We start from the raw sequence: 15,376 nt of genomic DNA on the forward strand, positions 1-15,376 counted from the left end.
GATCGGGGCCATGCTACGGGAGCTCTGAATGGCAGCCTGAGGAATCTGAGCTTCTCCTACAGATAATAGGAGTAACGTAACTGGGAAGCTTTAAGAAAGTCAGAAACATGACAGAACAACATTGTCAGGAAAATAACTCTGATAATATTAGGCAAGATGACTCAGGGAAGAGATTCTCAACTCTGGCAATTCATTAATTCCCTGTAAGCCTTTTTTCTTTGCTTTTCAGACCTTCAAAACTATTCCAAAAATAGTCCAAGTTGCCATATACCCTTCACTCAACTTCCCCAAATATTAATGTTGTAGATAAGCACAATTACCAAAATCAATATATTATCATTTATATAATACAATGAACTAATCTACAGTTCTTGTTCAAATTCTATCAACCTTTCCACTAAGGTCCTTTTTCTGGACTAGTAACCCATCTAGGATGAAAAATTGTATCTGATGCCTTTATATTCTTAGTCTTCTTTAATCTGGGCCAATTCCTGAGAATTTCTTTTACTTTCGTTAACTTAACATTTTTAAGAGCATTGGCCAATTATTCTGTGAAATGACCCTCAGTTTGAACTTATCTAATATATTCTCATGATTAAACTTAAGCTATGCATCTTTGGCAAGAATACCACAGACATGATGCTGTGCCTTCTCAGTCCATCATATCAGGCCTGTGACACTGATATCTCCCATTACTGGTGATGTTAACTTTGACCACTTGGATAAGGTTTCTCTGTAAAATAACTATTTTACTTGGAAGCTTTTAAAAATCACAAATAGGGATCCCTGGGTGGCGCAGCGGTTTGGCGCTTGCCTTTGGCCCAAGGCGCGGTCCTGGAGACCCAGGATCGAATCCCACATCGGGCTCCCGGTGCATGGAGCCTGCTTCTCCCTCTGCCTGTGTCTCTGCCTCTCTCTCTCTCTCTCTCTCTGTGACTATCATAAATAAATAAAAATTAAAAAATAAATAAATAAATAAATAAATAAAAAATAAAAATAAAAATCACAAATACCTGGCCCACACCATAGACCAATCAAATCAGTCTCTCTGGGGATAAGGCACAGACACTGGTAGGTTTTATTTTTTATTTTTATTTTTTGTGGGTACTTTATTTTTTTTAATTTATTTTTTATTGGTGTTCAATTTACTAACATACAGAATAACCCCCAGTGCCCGTCATGCATTCACTCCCACCCCCCGCCCTCCTCCCCTTCTACCACCCCTAGTTCGTTTCCCAGAGTTAGCAGTCTTTACGTTCTGTCTCCCTTTCTGATATTTCCCACACATTTCTTCTCCCTTCCCTTATATTCCCTTTCACTATTATTTATATTCCCCAAATGAATGAGAACATATAATGTTTGTCCTTCTCCGACTGACTTACTTCACTCAGCATAATACCCTCCAGTTCCATCCACGTTGAAGCAAATGGTGGGTATTTGTCATTTCTAATAGCTGAGTAATATTCCATTGTATACATAAACCACATCTTCTTTATCCATTCATCTTTCGTTGGACACCGAGGCTCCTTCCACAGTTTGGCTATCGTGGCCATTGCTGCTATAAACATCGGGGTGCAGGTGTCCCAGCGTTTCATTGCATTTGTATCTTTGGGGTAAATCCCCAACAGTGCAATTGCTGGGTCGTAGGGCAGGTATATTTTTAACTATTTGAGGAACCTCCACACAGTTTTCCAGAGTGGCTGCACCAGTTCACATTCCCACCAACAGTGTATGAGGGTTCCCTTTTCTCCGCATCCTCTCCAACATTTGTTGTTTCCTGCCTTGTTAATTTTCCCCATTCTCACTGGTGTGAGGTGGTATCTCATTGTGGTTTTGATTTGTATTTCCCTGATGGCAAGTGATGCAGAGCATTTTCTCATATGCATGTTGGCCATGTCTATGTCTTCCTCTGTGAGATTTCTGTGTTACCCAGGGCAATATACACGTTTAATGCAATCCCTATCAAAATACCATGGACTTTCTTCAGAGAGTTAGAACAAATTATTTTAAGATTTGTGTGGAATCAGAAAAGACCCCGAATAGCCAGGGGAATTTTAAAAAAGAAAACCATATCTGGGGGCATCACAATGCCAGATTTCAGGTTGTACTACAAAGCTGTGGTCATCAAGACACTGTGGTACTGGCACAAAAACAGACACATAGATCAATGGAACAGAATAGAGAATCCAGAAGTGGACCCTGAACTTTATGGTGAACTAATATTCGATAAAGGAGGAAAGACTATCCATTGGAAGAAAGACAGTCTCTTCAATAAATGGTGCTGGGAAAATTGGACATCCACATGCAGAAGAATGAAACTAGACCACTCTCTTGCACCATACACAAAGATAAACTCAAAATGGATGAAAGATCTAAATGTGAGACAAGATTCCATCAAAATCCTAGAGAAGAACACAGGCAACACCCTTTTTGAACTCGGCCATAGTAACTTCTTGCAAGATACATCCACGAAGGCAAAAGAAACAAAAGCAAAAATGAACTATTGGGACTTCATCAAGATAAGAAGCTTTTGCACAGCAAAGGATACAGTCAACAAAACTCAAAGACAACCTACAGAATGGGAGAAGATATTTGCAAATGACATATCAGATAAAGGGCTAGTTTCCAAGATCTATAAAGAACTTATTAAACTCAACACCAAAGAAACAAACAATCCAATCATGAAATGGGCAAAAGACATGGACACTGGTAGGTTTTAAATGCACTCCAGGAGGGACGCATGGGTAGCTAAGCGGTTAAGTGCCTGTCTTTGGCCCAGGGCGTGATCCTGGAGTCCTGGGATTGAGTCCCACATCGGGCTCCCTGCCTCTCTCTGCCTATGTCTCTGGCTTTCTCTCTCTGTGTCTCTCATGAATAAATAAATAAAAATCTTTAAAAAAAATAAATAAATGCACTGCAAGTGATTCTTCAGCATCCAGGGCTGGAAACCACCAGCTTAGACAGTGAAGATTAGAGTCCTGGAAATCGATAAGGAAGCCATTCCTCAGGCCTCTTTCTAAAATAATAAAATAACAGCCAGTTCCAGGCACAATATAAATATTTTTGGACTTTGGCATGGACCCATGGTAGGGGAAAGGAAAGACCAAAAATCCCCTGATTGAGAAAGTGACAACTGAGTAGACTGCTGTCCAATAAAAAAAAAAAGAAGGCAGGATGCTAAGTAAAGGGTCCAGCCCTGCTGGTCTGTTTTCTCTCCAGACTTCAAGGAAACCTTTGCTGCAAAGAAGGCACACACCATATAATTTTACTGTCATGAGCCTGATGTGAGCTGCCACTGAGGGAGAGTTATAAATCATGTGATATAAATATATGAACATATGCAAGAAGAGCACTACCAGGTACAACTGAATGAACTATTCACAGAATCTAAGTCAGAGCTACACAACCTGCCTTAACCTTGCTCTCTCCACTTGGCCTTTGTCTCTTCTGAAGTAAATAAGGACCCTGTTGTAAATTTCATGAAATAGGAAAGTGTACACATCTCCTGTCACCAGGTTATTGAAGCAATGATACCATGCTCAACTTCCTTAGCGTTATTATCTTGAGGTTTCCATAAAGAGATTTCATCAACCCTTCCCTTGCATCTGATAACATGCAAAAAGGAACACCAATTTAACCCAAATCCAGAGGCAGGAAGGACCCTGATGAGAACTATCCCTAAGTATTCACAAATCACCAGGATCTGGTGCTGCTGGTGCAGAGGAGCTGCTGCTAGGCAGTAAGTGACAAAAGAGATGGTAGCTATGACACTCACAGAGCACTGAAAAAAAAATGTAACTAAATTTCCCTCAACTATTACAAATCCAAGTAATAGAGGCAAGCCTCTCTACTGGGTCTCACTGAGAGCCTGGCACATAGTTAAATGCTAATACTTAGGTGAAATAATTTACAAAAGGGCAGGGTCACCTAGATCAGGAATGGCTGGGAAAGGTTTCACAAGAGGTAGGATTCAGGTTAGGCCTTTGAATCGTTAAGCCTTAGGGACACAGAGACGATGAGAAACACCAGCACGGGGAACCAGGTGTCAGGCACCACTGTAGAAGCTAATTTTGAGGGGGATTTCAGGAATGAGAAGGGGTTTGCATGTTATTTTATTTATCCCTCCCAACCACCTCATGGGGTTATTTCAGAGGATGCTGATGCTCAGGAAGAGAAAGTAACTTGACAAAGTTGGTGTTGGATCTAAGATTATTAGAAAGTAGGTGTGTCTCACTCCAAAGCCCATGCCGAGAGGACCTCCACTGAGAAAAGACTGAACGTGGTTTAGGGAACAGGAAGAGCAAGGAAGAGCAAATCTGGTGGAAAATAAGTTTAAGAAACAGGGGGGGATCCCTGGGTGGTGCAGCGGTTTGGCGCCTGCCTTTGGCCCAGAGTGTGATCCTGGAGACCTGGGATCGAATCCCACATCGGGCTCCCGGTGCATGGAGCCTGCTTCTCCCTCTGCCTATGTCTCTGCCTCCCTCTCTCTCTCTGTGACTATCATAAATTAATTAATTAATTAATTAATTAATTAAAATAAAATTAAAAAAGAAAAAGAAACAGGGAAGTTATGTAAGCTTGCCAAAGTGGGACTATACGTTGTACAGCGATGAAAACTAGACAGAGATATTGGAACTTGATCTTGTAGTTACACAAGAGCCACTGAAGATTTTGAGTAACACAGTAACCAAAGCAACGCCCTGAGCAAAGACCAAAGGGGATAGTGGCGAAAATCGAGATTCTGCATTCCTATACCAAAGAGATGCCACTAACAACAGCAAAGAGGGGCCACACGATACAGTTCATGAGAAATAGACTACGAATCATCTTGGGTTTAAATGCACAAAGTTTTGTGCTAAAGTCATGACTTTGTTAGGCAACTCACATACTCTCTCTGGACTTCAGTTTCTCCTTATCCATAAGTTAGGTGAAGTGAGACTTAATCCCTAAATAACTACTAAAGCTTTGCTACTCAAAGTGTGGCCCACCAACCAGCAGCAACAGCATCATTCAGAAGCTTATTAGAAATGCAGCATCCGGGATCCCTGGGTGGCGCAGCAGTTTGGCGCCTGCCTTTGGCCCAGGGCACAATCCTGGAGACCCAGGATCAAATCCCACGTCGGGCTCCCGGTGCATGGAGCCTGCTTCTCCCTCTGCCTATGTCTCTGCCTCTCTCTCTCTCTCTCTCTGTGACTATCATAAATAAATAAAAATTAAAAAAAAAAAAAGAAATGTAGCATCCCAGGCCCAACCAGAGGAATCTGACCTGTACTTAAACAAGGTGATCTGTAAACACATTAAAATTTGAGACACTTCTCTAAGGTGTGTTCCAGGGGCCTGAGTGGTTCAGTAGGTTAAACATCTGACTTTGGCTCAGGTCATGATTTCAGGGTCTTGGGATCCAGCCCTGCCTGGAGCCCCGTGCTCCCTCTCGCTCTGCCCTTCCTCCACTCCTGTGTGCTCTCAAGCTCATTCTCTCTCTCTCTCTCTCTCTCTCTCTTCTCTCTCTCTCACAAGCATGCTCACCCTCTCAAATAAAATCTTTATTTTTTAAAAAAGTATGTTCCAGTTCTAAAATGCAATGGTTTCAGACTCACCTCAATTCTGTCACTTGACAGGGGGAAAAAATTACCTATTCACTTCACTTGTGTCTGATTTATTCATTTTTCCCTCATCCCAACACCGCTGGCCCAACACCACAGACTTGCTCAGGCCTGGGTAGCATTCTTAGGAAACACCAGTGGGGCAGTGCTGCCATCTTGTGGCCATAATCCGTAAATGCACTTAACCTCCCTAATAAAATGTGATATTAGTCGGGAACCTGAGTTCCAAGCCAAGCTCTGCCCTTATAACCTTCATAAGCAACAACAAAATCATTGTGATACATTTTCAGATTTCCAGTCCCTGCGTGAACTCCCTCAGTAAACTTGTAATTTTCCAAGGAAATTTACTTGACTGTGACAGCTCTTTCTCATCCTCAGCTAGATGTGTCTGCTGCATACTCACCAGTCAGAGGCCTACTCTCTATCAGCCCTGAAATATATCTAGCACCTTTTCACAAAACAGACCTCCCCCAAATGACAATCCTGAAGTCCCTACACTCTCCTAACCCTTCCCTTTCCTGTGGGCCAGGGAAGTGTGTCTGGCAAAATGGAAACTTTGTATTCTAGGAATACAAAGCAGCAGAGCCACAGAACTACCTGCTTCCCCATTCTGGGCACTAGACCTGTATTAGAAAGCCACATCAGCTGATTTGATGACACTGGTTTTTCCTACTTGTGCAGCGGCTCAGTCACCCCACACCTCTGTTGGCATATACCTTTTATTCAGGTTTAAAAAAAAAAAAAAAAGATTTATTTTGGGGATTCCCTGTGTGGCTCAGCGGTTTGGCACCTGCCTTCAGCCCGGGGCGTGATCCTGGAGTCCCGGGATCAAGTCCCATGTCAGGCTCCCTGCGTGGAGCCTGCTTCTCTACCTCTGTATCTCTCATGAATAAATAAAATCTTTAAATAAAAAAAAAGATTCATTTTGAGGGCAACTCTCTCCGGTCCCCTCCCTTTTAGGAAGCTTTGTACTATCACTTTGCTATCATTCAATAAACCTTACTTTGCTGCCCACCACTCTTGTCTGGTCTACCTCTTCACTCTTTGAAGCAGCGTGACCAAGAACTGTAGGCACTGATGCAGAAAAAAATCCTGCAACATTTATGAGGGCTCATCTGGGATCTCCCCCATTGTTAAAAACAACTAAATGTGAGTAGTGGGCAGCAAGGGTCTCTCACACACGCACTCTCTCTCCCTATTTTTTTTTTGTTGTTGTTGTTGTTGTTGAAACAATGGGCACCCGCCAGCCATGTAAGAGCGATTAGCACAGCTGCCATTTTCAAGTCTCGGGTGACAGGTTCTCTGAGCCCCTTTCTGACTGATGCCCCAACAGAAGTTGAGAATGTCAGTTTGGTGAGGACTCAGAACTCATTTCGGGGCAGATGACTGGATGTGAGGGACCTAGGGAAAACCAAGCAGGAAATGAAGGGCCTGACCAAAGCTACTCTTTGGTGGACACTTGAAGGCTGTCACAGGGATCTGGTACCTTACTTGCCTGTCCAGGCATCTGAAGAGAAACTCCTCTACTACTCTTTTCTCAGCTGATTCCTCCTCTAGGAGAATGAGTGGGAAAGCCCAGAACAGTCCTCCAAACATTCTCTTGAGAGTGGTTTGGGTGGCCTCCACGAGGTCACACTCACAGTTCCATTACTGTGAGGAATGGTCTCCTATTTCTGGCTCCTATTCCAGGTATTACCAGGACTCCCCCTCCAACTGGCTACCCCACTTATGTGAAGGAATGGCCATGCAGAACAAAAGAACTAAGGTGTATCTAAGGGATCTCCTGATCTTCAGTTCCATCAGGGGTTATCCCAGGTGGATTTCCCCTCCTTGGGTGCCCCACCTTGTCCCTCCATGTGGCTATGCCAGACAGAACAAGTCTACTAAAAGAAATCTAGTATATCCATTGACTTCTAAAGGAGTCTTAAGGGTGGGGAAACCAGAGTTGCTCTCTGGAGGCAGGGCCAAGCCTGGGTAAGCACGACTACTTCTAGCACCTCACAGAAAGGGCAGGGGCTCTGGCTGTCAGTCTCGTGAGAAGTTAGAGCCAGATTATCAGGACAAGATGAGGAGGAACTAAGATGAGGGATGCCTTTGCCTCTCCCCCCACATCTCCCTGATCAACTATTAGAAATTGAGGTAAGGAATACCTTTATCTCTCTTCTTGCAGATGGGTAATTCCCTGACCAAGACCCTTACTCCTTTAGAGTCCCTTCCTGGCATTATAGGCTATCAGAGGAGTATCAGACCTATAAATAGCTCAATATTGTTTACTTAGATGCTTTCTGGGGTTTTTTTGTTTGTTTCAAGATTTTATTACTTATTCATGAGAAACACAGAGAGAGAGAGAGGCAGAGAACCAGGCAGGAGAAGCAGGCTCCATGCAGGGAGCCCGATGTGGGACTCCAGGATCACACCCTGGGCTGAAGGCGGTGCTAAACCGCTGAGCCACCCGGGCTGCCCAGTCTTCTTGGTTTTAACCAGGCAAAGCTGCAATTCATTTTCTTTTGTTCTGGGGCATGATCACAATATAAGTTGGAGAATGAGACATGGCCACCTGAGGGACTTTGCCTTCCTAGTTTTAACTGGGAAAAAGGTGGCTCATTTTCTTTTGTTCTGATATCAGCAATGTAGGATTGATCTCAGGCTCCTGGCTACTCTATTCTGGCCACCGCCCCCCAACCCTGGGGTGGCAGTACAGTGGGGGATGGGGAGGAACAAAGGAACACCACACTCACATCAAAAGTAGATCCAGATTAATTTATCCAGATTTAAGATCAGGTCCCCTTCTCCATATCATTTGTCATCAGGGAAATACAAATCAAAACCACAATGAGATGCCACTTTACACCTGAGAATGGCTAAAATTACAAGACAGGAAACAACAATGTTGGCGAGGATATGGAGAGAAAGGGGAACCCTCTCACACTGCTGGTGGGAATGCAAGCTAGTGCAGCTACTCCGGAAAACAAAGTGGACGTTCCTCAAGAAGTTAAAAATAGAGCTACCCTATGACCCAGAAATTGCACTACTGGGTATTTACACCCAAAGATACAGATGTATTGAAACAAAGGGACACTTGCACCCCAATGTTCATAGCAGCAAAGCTCACAATAGCCAAACTGTGGAAGGAGCCACAATGTCCTTCGACAGATGAATGGATAAAGATGTGGTGTATATACACAATGGAATATTACTCAGCCACCAGAAAGGACGAATACCTACCATTTACATCAACATGGATGGAACTGGAGGATATTATGTTGAGTGAAATAAGTCAATCAGAGAAAGACAATTATCATATGATTTCACTCATGTGTGGAATATAATAAATCATGAAAAGGACCATAATGGAAGGGGGGCAACTGAATGAGGAAAAATTAGAGAGGAAGACAAACCATGAGAGACTCCTAACTCTGAGAAGTGAACAAAGGGTTACAGAAGGAGAGGTGGTGGGGGGATGGGGTAACTGAGTGACAAGCATTAAGGAGGACATATGATGAGATGAGCACTGGGTGTTATATGTTGGCAAATTGAATTTAAATAAAATAGAATTTTAAAAATAATTAAAAAATAAAAATCTTTTTTTAAAGATTTTATTGATTTATTCATGAGAGACACACAGAGAGAGAGAGAGAGAGAGGCAGAGACACAGGCAGAGAGGGAAGCAGGCTCCATGCAGGAAGCCTGATATGGAACTCGATCCCGGGACTCCAGGATCACGTCCTGAACCGAAGGCAGACGCCCAACTGCTGAGCCACCCAGGCATCCCAATGAAATTAAAATCTTAAAGAAAGCTAAAAAAAAAAAAAAAAAAGATCAGGTCCTCTTACCTGTCTACCCTAACCCTTACCTGCCTGCACTTGAGGGCTTTACAGGTAATGCTTGGAGGGGGGACCAAGGGGAAATGCTGCTACAAGACCTGAGACAAAGGGGGAACCTCAGAAAATTTTCCAAACCTGGAAAGATGTAATGCTTCTGTTAAAACAGACCCCCTCCGAGACAAAAATGCATGGGGTTCTGGTCACTGCTGAAAGATATGGAGATCAAGGGATGAGTGAGCCCAAGGGTAGCTCTAGTTTCCAACTGGAGCCCAGGCTCTACCTCCTCAAGACCCCATTTGGGATCCTCTCAGGATCTCAGCTGGGATTCTAACAATCCCCTTGGAAACTGGTATTGCCATCACTTCCAAGCCTGCATCATAGAGGAATTGAGCAGTACATGGGAGCTTCCCCCTCATTCATTTCCTGGGTTAATGGCTATAATTGGAGCCAACTGTGGTTAGTCTACCTTGGGACAGAGACTTTAAAGAATATTCCAAAGCAGCTACCAAAACTCCTTTTGTTTCAGGGAAATTTCCCTGCCTTCTCCAGCCCAATATGGACTGCATATTCCCACTTCAGTAGGGGGGAAAAAAAATAGCGTCTGTTCATCTGTCCAGCTGATAAGGTTTAGAACCGGGAATGAAACTTATTCTATCTAAGTTGGCTGAAGGTCAAATAAGCTCACATTAAAATGTCAGTTACATCTGTCTCAAAGTTTTCATGGGTAATTGTTAAGAGAGCTTTCAAAGTCTCTGGTAAAGGATATCTGGGTCTATTGGTAACCCAAACTCAGGAGAAAAACCCAAGAGCAAAAGTAAAAAATAAAAAAAGAAAATATATAAATAAATAAATAAGAAAACACAACAGTTTTCTTAGATTGAGAGAGGCTCTCATTGAATACACAGCTATCTCCCTTGGTTCTCCTGAGGCTGATATCATTCTGAAAGACCCAATCAGCCCCAGATATTTGGGAAAAAATTGCAAAAGTTGGCTGTTGGCCTCAAAGGGACCCTCTTACAAACTGCCAGCAGGTCTTTTACAATCGGGACCAAGAGGAGAGTAAGGAACAGAAGCTGAAGATGCATTCTGAGGCTTTGGTTGTGACCTTGCATGACATTGCCAACTTGGCCTCCCAAGGTTCTGGCACCAAATGCCATCCTTGTAGCTTCCCAGGACACTGGAAGTGAGAACGCCTTCAAAGGCAAAAATCAAGGCCCTATAACCCTTGTCCCACTTGTGGAGAGGGACACTGGAAATTCGAATGTCCTTGGGGACCTCAGTCTGCAAGGGCTCAAGTGGCCAGTGCCCCTGATCAGGACTGATAGTGCCTGGCTATGTGGTGGTTCCTCTGAAACAGCTCACTCAAAGAACCCAGAGCCTCAAGTAATTCTGGAAATAGAAGGAAAGCCAGTCAATTTCCTTCTTGATACTGGAGCCACATTTTCTGTTCTACTTTCCACCCCAGGCCAACTGTCCAACTGCAGTGTTGTTGTTAAGGGCATCACTGGGCTACCCATGGTCATATTTTTTTCTCACCTTCTGGGATACAACTGGGAAGATCTAATTTTCTCTCACTCTTTCTTAATGCCTGAGAACCCCACACCTCTCTTGATAGCCCCTGGGTAGACTAGCAGTTGCCTCCCCTTTGTGGAGGCTGATATTAATCAGGTCTGGGCAACTTGGGCTAAAGTGTGTCAGGGCTTAACAGCAGTGCTTGTTCCCATACACCTTAAGGAACCCAGAACTTTCCCTTGTTGGAAAGGTTTTTTGGGCATAACAGGATACTGTTGCTCATAAATACCAGGATATAGAGAATAGCATGCCCCCTCTACAGGTTGATGAAAGACATCCAGACAGCCGGTACCCACCTATTAATGTGAGATCCAGAGTCAGAAAAAGCTTTTTAAAAAATCTCGAGAGAGCCTGACTCAGTGCTCCAGCTTTAAGTCTTCCTACCAGGAGGGCTTACAACTTGTATGTGACAGAAAAGGAATGGCCCTGGGTGTTCTAACACAGGCTCAAGGTCAGCCTAACAGCCAATGGAATATTTAAGCAAAGAGCTAGATCTGGTGGCTTGTGGCTGACCGATATACTTTAGGGGCAGCGGTGGCATTCCTGCTCTCTTGATTTCCAAAGCTATGAAAACTAACTCTAGGACAGGAAAAACATGAATAATAACCCATTCTCCCATCTGCAAATCCCCAGAGGTATACAGCGAGTAGGAAGTTACCCTGGGAGAGACTGGCAAATGGACTTCACACATGCCTAAAATGCATAGGTACAGGTACCTTCTGGTTTGGGCAGATACCTTCATATACTGGGTTGAGGCCTTCCCCTGTATAACCTAAAGAGCCTCAGAAATGATAAATGCACTAGTAAATCCTTCAGTTTGGACTCCCCACCTCCTTCAGAGTGATAACAGAAGGAGTATCTAAGGTTTGGGGCATTATCTATTACTTACACTGTGCCTGAAGACTTCAATCCTTGGAAAAATGAAGTAGCACAAGAAACAAGTCAAAATTGGATGTCTCTACTCCCTGTTGCCTTACTCCGAATTAGGAATACCCCCATGAAAAAGGAGTTGAGCCCCTTCGAGATCTTATATGGGAGACTCTTCCTTGTAAATGACCTGCTGATAGACAAGAGTCTTTGATTTGATAAATCATTTCATCCCTTTTGCAAGGAGCTTCCCAACTCCCAGCCCCAAAATAACCAACCTGTCCCATTTTACCCTGGGGACCAGAAGCTTGTTAGAGCCAGTCAGGGAAGGCCTGCATACAATGTTTTACCTACTTTAATAGCAGTCAAAGTGCCTGAATTTGAAGCCTGGATCCACCATTCCAGAGTCAAACCCTGCTCCCCAATGGGGCCTAACAACAAGGAACCAAAACCCCTCTGTGAACACAGAGAGGACCTCAAACTAGTCTTGAAGTGACAAGGCACAGATAATGTTACTCTTCCTATATCCCATCAAAACCATATTCCTTATTGCATTCCTTTCACCCTCACAGTACATACAGTGGAGTACAGTAAAACATCCTCCATCTCTCACGGGACCCTTGGCTGTACTCAGTCTTGCATTGGTGCTTTGGGCTTTGCCTCCTAAATGCCCCCAACTTGCTTTATATCTTCCAGAATAAAGGTCATCAAACTCCAAATGATGATTCATATGGAGCTTCATATGGAAGTCAAACCAGATATCGACAGGGGACCCGTTGATAGATCAGAATGAGAGGAACTGACTGCCACCCCATCCAATGCCCCTGACCAACAGGAAGTAGCTAAGACCGGTCATTGCCCTTTTTCCCTAACAGCAGTTAGGGTTACCTCTTCAGAGTGGAGAATGATGAACAGCTAGAAAGGCAGGCAGGGACAAGGGGTCCTTGCCTTAAGAGGAAACCACCCTTAAAAGAATTTTATACCACCCTGGAGGAAGCCCTCCACCCTTCCCCATGTGATAGGTAGATGACAAAAACCTGATTGGATGACAGACACAGGGAGGGTTAATTAGATTAAAACAGCCTGTCAACAAGCCCATAAAAACCCCTAGACTTGGGGATCCCTGCGTGGCGCAGCGGTTTGGCGCCTGCCTTTGGCCCAGGGCAGATCCTGGAGACCAGGATCGAATCCCACGTTGGGCTCCCGGTTCATGGAGCCTGCTTCTCTCTCTGCCTGTGTCTCTGCCTCTCTCTCTCTCTCTCTCTCTGTGACTATCATAAATAAAAAAAAAAAAAAAAAAAAACCTAGACTTAGAAACTCCCGTGACAACCTTTTCGGGTCCCCTTCTTCTTTGGGAGCTTTGTACTATCACTTTGCTATCGCTCAATAAACCTTGTTTTGCTGTCCCCAACCCCCACCCCCAAAAAAGATTTCTTTATTTTGAGAGAAAGAGAGAGAGTGGGGGTAGGGACAGAGGGAGAGAATCTCAAGTAGACTCCCCACTGAGCATAGAGCCTGACGCAGGGCTAGATCTCAAGACCCTGAGATCAGAACCTGAGTCAAAATCGAGTTGGATGCTCAACCAACTGAGCCACCCAGACCCCCCCATATTCAGTTTTATTTTTAAGAAATATTTATTAGAGCCTGCTATGTACTATGTGCCAGAGACACAAAGATGAACCAGATGGTCTCTGCCTTCACTGAGCTCTGGGCTATGCAGGGAACCCAGTTCAAAGTCAGAACATCACAGTACAGTGGGAAATACCTCAATAGAGGTAGACACAGATTTTTAAGGGCCAATCCCCTGTGAAAATCTTCCACTCTTGGTTTCTGGGCTCAGTTTTCCTCATTTCAAGTTCAATGTGAAAAAAAATAAAATAGTAATAATGCAAATGTCCCAGATGGTCATGGTTGGGTCAGACATTTCCTTCTGGTTAATCCAAGGCATTTGTGGGCTCATTCTGAATGTCCACTCTCACCTACAAGAGCTCACCACACCTACAGGTATGACAATGGGCAGCTGCACACCACAGAAATTCTAGCAGGTCAGGAAACTTGAATGTTAGTCCTGTGGCTTTGTGGCTAACAGAACTGTATGCTGTTGCACAAATCATATAACTTCCCTGTGTTTTAATTTCCGCTCTGTGAAACGGAGCAGTTGGGGCAGCCCTCAGGCGGTCTCCATGTCTAGTAAGAGTCCCTCAAAGACAATTTCAAACCTTCTTCTTCTCGGTAGCCACTACCTAGCAAACCCTGGGCACATATTCAGTGCTCAAATGTCTACTGAATAGGTGTATGAATAAATAATTATTAGGGCAGCATGAATCATGGAATCAGTCAACAAACGTTTTTGAATGTCTACTAAGTACTCTGTGGAGTGAGGAAACCAAATAGGGGCAGAATGGTATTTTCTCCCCACTTTCCCCTTACCTCCTTCCTGAAGAGGGAGCTTTGTAAAGCAGAGAGACTGTGTTGAAACAAATAATGTTCTTCAGATGGGCTCTAAGTAGTTGTCAATATTAACAAGAAAAAAGTCTGTCCTGGGGGTGTTTTAGATCAATGGATCCAAAGGGACACAAAGCCCCCTCCTGTGGTACCCAGGACCCAACACCCCACCTCAAGTCCTTGGAGGAGAAAACCAGACAGAGGGAACTGACTGGGAGCCAGCACTGAGGGGACCCAGAGAAAGGGCTAGGAGGAACTCACGGACCCTACAGCAGCCTGGGAGTGGGCTGGCTGACAATTCAATGGGGAAAGGAAAGCACTCCCCCCAGGTTCCCTGTGGTGGGTGACCATTCATCAGTGAAATTTTCTTTCTGATAATGGACTGCACTTTTCACATGCTTCCTAACATACCAGGCCTAGTTAAAGTGTTACAAGAATATCACTTAATTCAACAAATATTGATAGAGTACTCCCAAAGTGCCAGGCCCTGCATAAGTTCAAGAACACAAAAATGAACAGTAACACCCCCCCTTGCCCTCAAAGATCCCCAGCCAGTTAGCTCCATGCTCCTTCTCTGTGCTTCCCTCCTTTCCACCTTCTACCAACGCAAATCCTACTCTACCAGCAAGACACCACCCAAGCTCCACCTAACCCAGAGTTCCCTGAGTGACTCTGAGCCTACCATGCACTCCTGCCACTTCTGGTATTTGGTTCCACTTCCATTTCTAGGTTTTATGAATATATGTCATCTTGCTTTAGATTTGAGCCTCCAGAGAACAGAGACCATTGTTAGAATTTTCCAGAGAAACCACATCAATGGTTTATATCAGACCTAGCTTTATCAGACCAAGCTTTCAACTGGAGGACAATCCCCATTGTACCTGCCCCATGCAGGTGCTTTATAAATTCTATAGTAGCAAAATCTATAATCAACACTCCAACATGTCCATAAGCGGCAATAATTTGAAAATTGACAGGGTAAGAATAAATAGGGTTTGACTCATGACTTGCCTCTTCCCTCCTCTTAAACAACCAAGCCACTGTTCTCACTCCTGTCTGGAGACT

General features: G+C 44.0%; 1 long non-coding RNA gene across 16 annotated transcripts in view; it reads right to left on the reverse strand.

Annotated features, from left to right (window-relative positions):
• LOC140604607 (uncharacterized) overlaps window positions 1-15,376 on the reverse strand; it is a 110,713-nt gene that overhangs the window by 54,530 nt on the left and 40,807 nt on the right. The window lies entirely within an intron of this gene.

This window comes from Canis lupus, chromosome 1 (genome assembly GCF_048164855.1).
Source record: "Canis lupus baileyi chromosome 1, mCanLup2.hap1, whole genome shotgun sequence".
Classification (NCBI taxonomy): domain Eukaryota; kingdom Metazoa; phylum Chordata; class Mammalia; order Carnivora; family Canidae; genus Canis; species Canis lupus.